Genomic DNA, 11,221 nt, shown 5'->3' with positions numbered 1-11,221 from the left:
TGTTGTAATTGTTGAAATATGAAATACCTGTGCCCTAAGGGTGATATTGTGGTTTGATTTCACATTTTCAAACACCATAGATGTATCTTTTCAATGGATTATTTATTCTAAAAATATGTAGGGGAGAAAAAAAAAATAGAAAAATATATTCACCTATGAAGTTTCTGTGTGCATCATAAAGAAGAGGAGAGTTATGAGTCCGTAGTATTAAAAAAAAAAGCTCTTGCAGTTCACCTCTAATATAACCAACAGCATTTGGTTTAAAATGTTGATTTATGGCACACCTAATACAAGACAGAAGAACCAATGGCCTATTAGAGTTCGCCCTCAGCTTTTATTAACTTCCTTTTGTGGTAGCCTGGATAGTATTGTACAGTTTTTAATCTACATTAAGTTATAGCATATCATCATTTTATTACCAAAGGGAATGACTCAGCCTTTGCAAGATTTTATTTCCCAGGCAACGATACAGTTTATTACACTGCTAAAATTAATTATATCTGCCCTGATAATACACGCTTTGGGCTCAGTATGTGAACGGCCATTTCCAAAACAAAGGAATTTATGTCTAGGATCAGGTATCATAAAGGAACAGCTGTAACAAATAAAGCACAGTTCTGTTATGAATCTAAGTAGTTCCTTCTGCTAGAACTTTTTGAGTGCTTTATTTATGTGAAAAATGACCTGGTGTGCTTGAGTTTTAAGTAAATTCAAGCATGACTTAATTTATTATTCATGAACTGTATTAACAATCACAATTTCTTTTCAGTCTAAAATCTTAGATTCTTGTTATGTATTTGGAAGAGAAAGTTGGAAATTACTCGGAAATGAAAATGCAATTATGTGATCTGTAACTGGGACTGCAGGATGCAGGTTTTACTGGAGACGGTGCTGTCTGGTTCAACAAGGCATAACACGGTAAACTGGGTTCCCAGCAGTTTAGGCTGGGGTCCCACGTGTACCCGAGAGTCTCGCAGCTCACTCTTGCCAGAGGAGGGGGATTTAGCTCCCTGCTGCCTCTCCTTACCCTCAGTCATGCCAGGGGTTTTTCCCTCCCTTCTGCCAGGTGTGGCCCTTAGTAGATGCTTCCAAGAGTAGGTTAAATTCCCTAATTTAAGATAAAACTATCCAGCTGGGGGTGAGTTTTCTGTCAGTTTGTTGTATTTGACACTTTCTAACTGATTCCGTGATTTCTAGACCTGGCGCAAGGAGACAGAGGGAGAGGACAGGAATGGAATAGCGTCTGTCCCTTCAATGGCAGCGAGGCAGTTGATGGCTTCACCCTCCCTTCACATTTTCTTAGGTTTTGGGGGTGAGGGGTCCCTCTACTTTTCAGGGACGCTGAGTTCTGTGCCAGCAGTTTATATATGTGCGAACATATGTATACAGTCTATGCTATAAAGAAAATTAAAGCTCCTTGTTGCGGTAGTGAGGCAGAGAAAGACTATATACAAGCAAGTCTCTAGTCTTTATTACTGTAAAGGAGATACCCAAAATATGAATCAAATATTTTCAGATAGGAATGGCTGTAGAGAACTGAGGCAAGTGGTCTCAGAAGTGTTAATTGCCTCTTTAAGAATTGTTAACACACATTCCTGTTTAAGTGGGTATTTAAATAGTGAACTTTTAATTGTTTAGTGGAGCATCTAGGAAAGGTATGAATGAGATGGTGTGTTGGCGCCAGTAGGATACGGGACTGGGCAAAGCTGCCAGAGCCATTCAGAGAAGGGCATTATGGGTCATGTAGCCCATTGGCCTATGAAACATTTACCATAAGTAAATTCTGATTGAAAGGGAAAAAACAAAAGGAGCAGCTGATACTGTGGGACTTAAAACTTTCTATGCAGAACAAAGAATATGATAGTAAACAAAAAAGTGTGCTTGGGAAGATATAGAAAGGAGCAGCACAACTGGGCCTGGGATATCCGATATTATTGAGCTAAACCTCCAAGGAACTAGAAAAAATTGTAACAGATGACCAGAAAAGGAACTCTGAACATTTCAGACCCGTGAGTATATTGAATCTCAGTTCAAAGAAGCTGAATTAGCCTTACTTTTTGCAGCGTGCTGTTTTCAGGTTCCCAAGGCTCGCAGGACTTCTGGGTTATTGGCTGCACTTGTGAGTTCTTCCTAACCAGGGCTGCACACCACTCCTCGGTTTTGTATGGTTGTATGCGTATCCGATAAAGCTTGTTTGGTCTTTATCTGACTTGATCTTTATCTTGACTGTGAAAGGTTCAGCTACCCTATTCTGGCAACAGCACAATCATCTTTCAGGCACCTTTGCAATCAGCCTAGTGAGCAAAGTCTCAAAGTGGATGGAGCTGCTACTGCACACAGACTTTAACTGGTGGTGTAAGAATAACCGTCGCATTTTCTTTGCAAATACGATTGCTGGTATTTCCTACTTTTTGTGCCATGGTAACATCACAGATCTGTTTTATGTTCCAAATGCTTCATGTGCAGTAGATTTTGTTACAGTGTTTTAATTTCCGGTATTTTGTACCAAAGTTAGTGTAGATTTCAAGAACCCTGTAGTGTTGCTAGAAAATTAGACTGTTTTCATTTAAGCTTCAGTTCTTGTTCATTGTCCTGTTTCGAATTGAGATGATTTGGGCTCACAAAACGCACTGGTAACTGTTGGGCTTCTGTGGTCCTGTTCAACTTGCATGTGAGCCAGCGGGTGAGTGAGTCAGCGTGGAAGAGGCCAGCAGGAGCAGGCTGTTAGTTTGCGAGGTACAAAATGACTCTGTCGCTGTATATGTAAAGCACGCGGAGACCCCGGGTCAGTATCCTAATTCAGGAGCACCAAGACTCGACTGCATGGGCGGAATCTATACTTGTGTATAGATCACATATATGTTTTCTTCTTTCTTTCTAAGGTCATCAGAAGGGGCCACACGTTGATAAAAACACTTTGAAGATGATTTACTATTATGCAATATTGCAAAATTGCTATTTAACTGTTAATGTGACAGTAGCAGCGGTGAGTCTGTGCAGCCTTGTGCACGCTCCAGGACCCAGGAGTCATACGCGAGGCAGAGCCATTGGTGCGCCTTGTAAACCAGCTGCCTCGTACTTGCCCATGTGAGACCCTGTTTATCGTTGTTTGTGATGTTGCCAAATGTTATAATTCTGCCCTTTGGATGGAACTTTTCCACATCAGGTGTTTCCTGAAAGAGCAATCCTCAGGATGCCTTTTGTTCAGTTTCAGAAAAAATGTTTCCAAGAATAATATTTTAAGCAGATGGACGTTATCCTTCACATTTCTGTTATTTTTTTGTTAATTTTAAATACCTAAAGCAGTTTGTCTGAAAACCTGCAGCATCCACCTACTTTTGAGACAGAAACTCAGTTTGGCAGAGATGCTTACTCCTGTGTCGGAAATGTTCTCATAAAGCAAATCTATTTGACTGAACTGTCATCTTTTTTAAAAACCGCAATTTATCCATACTCAGCAGAGACCAGCTACTACTGGGCAGCTAAATTGTCCCTGATGCATCTGGGTGTGCGAGGGATTCGGAAGGATGTCCACAGTCCTCCTGTGCTCTGTGACAGGCCTGGGCATGGGAACTGGGAACAGTGGGGCTCTTTCTTTTTTCCTTTTTTCCCTTAGGGCGCTGCTGCCCACAGCGGACACTGATAAGGGACCCTGCCCGTGTCCCCTGAGCAGTGACAAAGGGATCTGGAGAGCAGCTCCACAGCACTTCAGGCCAACCCAGTGCAAAACTGCAGTCTAAATCAACAACAGGGTGTGTGTTATGCAAGAGAAGTCCAGCAAAATTTGTTAATAACTGCTTGAATTTCACCTGGAAGAGACCAGAACAAACTGGAACTTGTAGTTGTCAGCAGAGGAAGACAGAATTCAGTTTCAAGTAAAGAAAAAGTAAGTCCTGGTCTGTCACGTAGAGTTATTTTCTTCTCTATGCAAATAGACGTGAAGGTGTGATGGTGAGATGTACTAAATATTCCATTGATTTTTTTCCTGGTGGGATAGTAGACTCAGTTACAAAATATAAAATTAAGGAAGAAATGTTGCCAGAATCCAAACCTGGATTTCATTAAAACGTGTTGTCATTTCTCTATAAAATACATCTGCTACAATGTTCCAGAAATTTTAGACACACAATAGAGTAATAAACTGCTTTTATAACTTGGGTAAAACTCTACCATAGATTCTTGATTTCCCCCCTACTGTTTGTATTAAATTACCTCAGTACAGAAACGTTCATACACTGAAAGGAAGGAATAAATGGGTTGTCACTGCAATAAGTGGAAATTTTTAAAATTGTGTACGAGATGTGTGTAACGGAGAGGCCAACCAACATCAGAAGTTTGTCAGCCTGTAATTCACCGCAAATAGGTCGGCAGCATGGGCCCCTGCCTACACTCCCTTGTAGCTCTGTTTCCCGGTTTTCCTTCCCTGGGGCAGCTCTGCTACCGACAGCCACGGTGGGAAACCCACTGTGAAGGTTACTTTCATTGCTGGTGCTTTTCCCAGTTGTGGGTGTTGCTGCCACCAGTTTGCCCAGGGAACACAGAGTCAGCCTGACCTGCAGCCCCTGCGCCGGCTGCTCTGAGGGCAACAGCGCTACCCTCAAAACGCCCCCTGTGGCAAAGCCAGCGTGTCCCCTCACAACATCATCGCCTGGAAGAGGTGTCCTTAATATTGTCTTCTACGTTTCCTGTGCAGACAAATCCCTTCCCTGGCTGCTTCCTGGATTAACGTGATCCCATCCTTGAACAGGACACAAAAGTCTGAGAAGGGGGTGAGTATCTCCTTCAGATAGACACAGTCCTGTTCATGCTTTGGTGGGAACATTTCCATGAATAAGCATTAACAGATTAGGTTGATGGTTATTCCAGTATCTTCCCCTAAATATCTGTTCTTTTCCCTTCCCATGGAAGAATAATATTAAAAGACTCTACTTTTTCTCCTAAAGCAGAAAATTCCAAGACATCTGACTGAGTATACCAAAGTACATATATTTTATACGCAGCTCCGTGGCTGTGCTGCTCTTCAGCTTGCCATACATCTCTAGAAGCTTCCAGTCTGGCACACACAGTTCCTTTTGAAAACAGCAGATGGATAAAGGTGGATCCCGCACACCCAGAACAGATATTTGTTTCCCTGTTTTCTGCCCCAGGATGATGGGTCTTAACACAAAGAATCTCCCTGTGTCTGTGACGTTTCACACCGAGTATTTAATGACAATGGAGCTGTTGATAAGTAAATCCTCTCTTGTCAGCCACAGCAAGAGTAATATTTTATTTGGTTTTGTTCTGGGGCTCACAGAGCCGTGCAGAAGGTTTATGAGTGCTGCTGTATCCTTAATAACAAAGGTTGATGTCGTGTAAGCCGTTACATGTGTCCTGCCTCCAGAAGCAGCATCGTAAAGAGCTGAGCAAAACTTTCCTCCAAAATAAGTAGTTCCATGTGACAAGGCTTGTCAAGCAAAAGCAAAGCCTCAGCACTCCGAGACAGCCCAGCTACATCGCAGAAATACCTTTTGTGGCTCAACGTGCAGGTCAGAAAACGCAATTCTGTAACTTTTTTCTTTTTGGTGTTTTTTTTTGGTTTTTTGTGTTTTTTTTCTCTCCTGAGTGGCCACTTATGACCAAAATGTTCTGGCTGTGATAAATTACCTGTAACATTTTGAATACTGCAATATAAAACCAAATTCCTGAGTGCTCTGTCGTATGTATTGCAATATCAATTAACTCAATGTTTTTTAAAGAAAGGAAATGTCTATCACTGTGAATTTACAATATGTGAAGTTTGAGCCCAGAATGAATTCTGACAGCTTGGTTACCATAAGCTCCTCAGAGACACAGTGCTTAGTGGAAACACTGACATAATCTTAACGATAGTGGTGGGAATAGTGCCAGTAAAACAGAATGTCGGCATTGTAGGCATAACGTAAGGCAGAATCACTTCGGCTCCCCAGATCACAAGAGCTTTTAAAGAAGAGGTGATAGAAAATTTGTGCACACCTATTCCTTTGACCAAGAAAGAGTAATCTCTGTATGTAATGGTGACTATTGTTATCAGCTGTATTATATTTGTTTTTGCACATGGGAAAAGGTGCTGGGGAAATTTAAAGAACATTTTGTTGCAAATCTACGAAGTCTTGCGGCAGAGCAACGGAGGCGCGTTGGGGTTATAGATGAGCGATCGTGAGGGCATGGACAGAGATGCACTCTGCAGCCAGGGTGCTAGCGGGAAGAAGTCACGGCTTTTACATTTCACAGGCTTATTACAATGAAACAGGTTAGCAAAAATACTTAAATTATTTACACTAATCTCGTTGCTCTTGCCTGGAATGGGCAATGAAGGGTTCACACCAGTAGCTGTGCTGGCACATCGGTGGGCCAGAGGGGATGGTGATGAAGGGCATCCTCTTGCAGTGGTTCAGCTGGAGTCACGAAAATTACATTTGTCCGTAACCTGGTGTTTCCAAATGACAAGCTGTATGATGTGACATTTCATGTGACAGTGTGACAGACTGTGACATTTCAGATTGCGGTGAGCAGTGCTCTTTTTTTTGTGTGCACAAGATGTGTAAGAAAATGCAGCACTCCAAAAAATAAATAAGTGCCTTACAGAATTGCAGGAGGGAAATTTTTGCAAATGAAGAACGGGGAAGGAAAGAAATAAACTATTTAAAGAGTGGATTGGAAAAAAAAAAAAAGGCCTTAGGTTGACACTACCTCACGTTCAGCTTTATGCTTTGTTACCCCTGTTACAAGCTAAGAATAATTCCGATACATTTTTTTGAAACTTCAGGGCATAGAAGAGAAAAAGAAATGGCTCTTCTACACCTCTTAGATCAGATTTGTTCAATAGGAAGCAAGATAAAATATGCTCTGGCATTTTATTTGTGCTTGAGGAATGCAAAGGCTTAATAATTACCAGCTGATACACCAATTTAATGCAGGTGTTCAGATTTTTAAAAGACCAGTATCACTTAATATTACTTTTTAAAAAGAGATCTCAGATTTTTCAATGAAACAAATACTAGAAAAAGAGACACCATTATGCAAAAGGAAGTGAAACTCACAAATACAAGAACTGCAAAAATTCTATTACTAGAGGTACAGATAGATTCCTTGCCTGTTAGAGACAAATGATTAGCTTAGCACAGAGGTTTGAAAATATAAAAGTGAAATATTAAGAACACGGGGCACAGTTATTGGTAAATTCTTGCATACAGATTCAGACGTATGGGCCAGATCTTAAAATGCCATTGAAGTACAGCGCTCTGGCTGCTCAGCACTTGGTTCAGACTTGGGTCTGGCTTCACCCAAACCGCTATGGAGCTACTGCTCAAACACGCTTCAGCCAGTAACATGAAGGAGACTCAGAAAGGATTTTAGCCAAGACCAGAGATGAAATGATATGCTGTAGGAGTTATTAATCAGTTTCTGATTACAAACCCTGAAGACTAGTCAGAATGAGAGGTTCATGAGTGTTCATCCATCCTGGGCTACAAACGAAGCAGGAAGATTTGTGTATTTGTGTTAGCATAGCTTGTAGTTCTTCTTTGAACTACGGCCAGTGGATGCAAATGATTTGGCATACGAAGGCATTACACATTTTTCATTATTTTACGTTTAGATGGCAGATGAAATCTTTGGTCAGTCATGGAGAAGTTCTCGCTTTATCTGCACTCAGGGTTGCCTGGATTTGGATGAACGCTTTTTCATCTCACACTCTTTGAGCATTTTTTCTTAAGTTGGTAATTTTTGGTGCTGTCAGTGGTGGAGGGCCATCAAGAATGGGCTATGTACCTGCTTCTGGGGCTCTGAAGCTTATCCTCCTGCTCTTTGTGGGGTGGGAGCTGTACAGCTCCTTTAGCTCTGCACACACTGGATGCTGACAGCTGAACTGCGGGAGGGCTTACAGTTTCCTCAGGCTGCTTGAACGAGTCCTGGCTTCTTGCTGGGACAGCAGTCCCATGATCCCAGCCATCCAAATGAGGGTTGTGAGTGGCTTTATCGGAGACTAGCTGGCAGAGATAATAAATGGTAAAAGGTAGTTGAAAGTAGCTGGTCCTTGGTTTGAAAAATGTCAGGTGTAAGTGTTATTGGTCCTACCTGTGTGTCACTGACAGAGCACGAGCAAGGCTGCGGGGACGCTGCGGAAATGTGGGAAATTATACCTTGGGCACGCTGTTTCCTGGCCCAGCCAGGAGCGAAGCCAGAGCTATGACAAACAGCAATGCTGTCTTTTACTAACAGCATAGCTTTTAAAGAAAGGCTCCCAGAAAAGATGAATCCTGCTTTCCTGACTGTAACAATACCTATTTAATCCCAAAGCACCTTTTCTTACTTCGAACTATAAACAAGTCCTCTGACTTCTTGGAGAGGAGTGAGCAGAACGCCAGGCTCTCTGCTTGACGGATGTGTGAAAACCTTTGCTCCCCATAGCAGAAGAGGGATGAGACGGGCATGGCGCAGGCGAGGCGTCTGTGCGCAGGGAACGTGGCCGTGGCAGGTCCCCGGGGAGTTTGCTAAGTGGCACCAATATACGCGCCTGTGCTGCTGCACCAGCACCGCCATAGGGGACAAACGAGGACGTTAAACTCCCCTCACTGAATAGACCATTCAGCTCCTGCGCTGTCCTCATTCAAGTAAATAACACGTTTCCCCCCTGAAATTATTTTGCATTTCCCTGAAGGGTTCTTAAAATACCCGCAACACAAAGCATAAAGGAAAAACTGCTGGAATTTGGTCCTGCTGAGGGTAAGGTAACAATATGAAGGATATGAGGCAAGGTACCATTTCATTGTGCTTTATTAGTGCTTGTAATTTACATCTCATCGCTCTCAAGGCCTCTGCTGGTAATGTTTCCTTCTTCTAAGATTAGAGCTTAAAGGTATTTTAAGAATTCTAGTTGTCGTGCAATTAATAGCGTAACACTTTGTTCTGAGTAAAAAGATTTGCTTATTTTGAGCAGTAACAGTATTTTGCATGTAAAAAAAGGGGACTGGGGAATGTTTTATTGCCAGCACTTTTCCTTACAGGGGGATGAATCACTTACATTCTTGGCAACCAAGCTCAAATTCACAAGAATGCTCAGCTTGATCAACTTCCTTCAAAACACTAAGCTCAAAGTAAAGAGGAAAAAAGAGAGAAAGAAACTTGGATGGGCTTGGATGCGGAAGACATTGCAAGATGGACATCCAAGCAGGAAGACAATAAATCTAGTGTACAAATTGTTTTGCCCAAAGCAAGTCACTGACTTGCTGTTACAGGAGGGTCTAGTCTAAATTAAGAGAATACTGGAAGGGGAAGAAAAAAAAAAATCAGGGAGGAAAAGAGCCAGAGAAAAGAAAGAAAACCCTGCCGATCTGGCAGACATGGCGGATGTTGTGTCAAACATGGGTTTATTTGCTAACAAAACAATGTGAATTTTCAAGAAAAATTACCACCCTTCCCTTCAGAATGGAAGTTTGTGCTGAGAAACAAAATATGAGAATGCGGTTAATTTAGGCGTGAGGAAACTGCTCATGTCCAGGCTGTGTTTTCACACGACAAAGGCTGAGGGTCATGGGGGATCTTCTTTGGCAGCAGCCGGGGGTGAACCAAGCTGTCCCCTGGCTGATCCTCTCCACCCGTGCAGTGGACCCCACTGAAGGAAGGATGGCACTGAGAACGGTCCCTTTTGGTTTTATTCTAATGGATTATTTTTCATCTGGATGGGTTCCCTGGGTCAGTTCACCAAACAGCCACCCGTTGCACTGCGTGACATACCCAAGCGGCAGTGGAGAGGATGACCAGGGGAAGGGGACATGGTGGAGGCGGAATGATGAAGCTGGCCAGGCATCCCCGCTGCTACTGCGCCACCTTGGCCGCAGTCTTCAGCACAGCACCAGTCGAAGGCACATCTGGCCCTGCTGCTCACTTCTGCTCAGAGGCAGTCAAACAGCAGCTTCAGTCAGAGCAGCACAACTGCTTGTTGGCTGAAGTAAAAACAACCCAAGCAAAACCCAAAACACTATTTAGTATGGAATTCCCCCTTTTCTAGGTCAGGTTCTAGGTCACCCTGTGGTCACGCAAACAGCTGTGCCTTGGTATAAAAGCATGACTGTGAGGAGTGCTGGAAGACATGGAGGGAAGTACTGCTCCCCAAAAATACGTGTCCCTTCACTTGGTAGCTTTTAATTTCCCCCTGCTCTTCACCCCAGTGCTCTGCCCCCCTGTGCCTGTGGTGCAGCGCTGGGGCTGCAGCAGGGCATCGGGCAGCAGCACCTCAGCATGCTTAAGACAAGCGTGAGTGTGTCACGCCCTGCAGCCAGCATTGGGCTGCTGTGCTTCTGTCCAGGGCGTCCCCCCAAAATATATGTTCACCTAGTGAGCCTAATATGGGGGAAAAATAATAACCAGGGAACAATAAGAAGGTAGCAGGCCTGGAGGGCTGGACCTGGCCACAAAGGATGGGTGCGACTCAAAGCAGGACCCAAGATACTGCAGCAGTGTCCGTGTCTAATACCCTGGGCATCACACAGTTGCTGTTGCGTATCTTCAGGATCATAGTTTCAGCATGTTGCCTGCTTCTGTCATGTTCTGCAGTGCCCACGCACTAAATCCAGTACTTCCTCCCTGATTCTGTAATCAGAGATGTTGCTTATATGTAGTAAATCCCACACATTTGGGACACTGTGAATTTACTGTGTGTTCGCCAAGCAACCGCATCCCCTCCACAGAGTAAGATCAGTGCTTCCTGGTCCGGTTTCCTGCACACAGATTGTACAATAGGTCAGCAGAGGTCCTGGGGATACGTCCAGGTTTTCCACATGTGTAGCCTTCCTGTCCAAACTACGGAACAGACAATCCTCAAAAATCCGTGCAGGCAATTTTTCTGGGCAGAAAAAGAAAACACTTAGCACATCTGGACCCAGGGTAGCCTCAAGTCAGAGCCTCCAACACGACATGAAACACTGCACCAAACTGCCAAGGAGAAATGCGTGGAATTTTTGCACTGTAGTTTTTAAGACTAGACAAAAATCTGCCATAGTGAAGTGGGATAGCCTAAACTAGATCCTTCCCAGCCTTACATTCCTGTGTTTCCCTGTAAGGCAGGACTGGTTTGACTCTCCCCGGCATGAAGAATAGCAAGCACAGTCTGTTCCCTGCTCTGCAACCTGCTCTGTCCTTCTCCAGCCTCTCGCTGGGACCAGCACGAAAGCCAGGACAGACACTACTCTCAACCCAAGAG

General features: G+C 43.5%; 1 long non-coding RNA gene across 2 annotated transcripts; it reads left to right on the top strand.

Annotated features, from left to right (window-relative positions):
- Nucleotides 1-2,952: 2,952 nt before the first annotated feature.
- On the top strand, nt 2,953-9,499 carry LOC128904542 (uncharacterized). 2 transcript variants are annotated; one of them, XR_008464530.1, is made up of 4 exons: nt 2,953-3,886; nt 4,694-4,769; nt 5,384-5,528; nt 9,027-9,499. It is a non-coding gene; the product is annotated as an uncharacterized LOC128904542 (long non-coding RNA). The 2 variants fall into 2 exon arrangements; XR_008464529.1 differs by having other exon boundaries at nt 4,694-5,528.
- Nucleotides 9,500-11,221: the final 1,722 nt, after the last annotated feature.

This window comes from Rissa tridactyla, chromosome 1 (genome assembly GCF_028500815.1).
Source record: "Rissa tridactyla isolate bRisTri1 chromosome 1, bRisTri1.patW.cur.20221130, whole genome shotgun sequence".
Lineage (NCBI taxonomy): Eukaryota > Metazoa > Chordata > Aves > Charadriiformes > Laridae > Rissa > Rissa tridactyla.
This window is presented reverse-complemented; position numbering and strand designations above follow the sequence as displayed.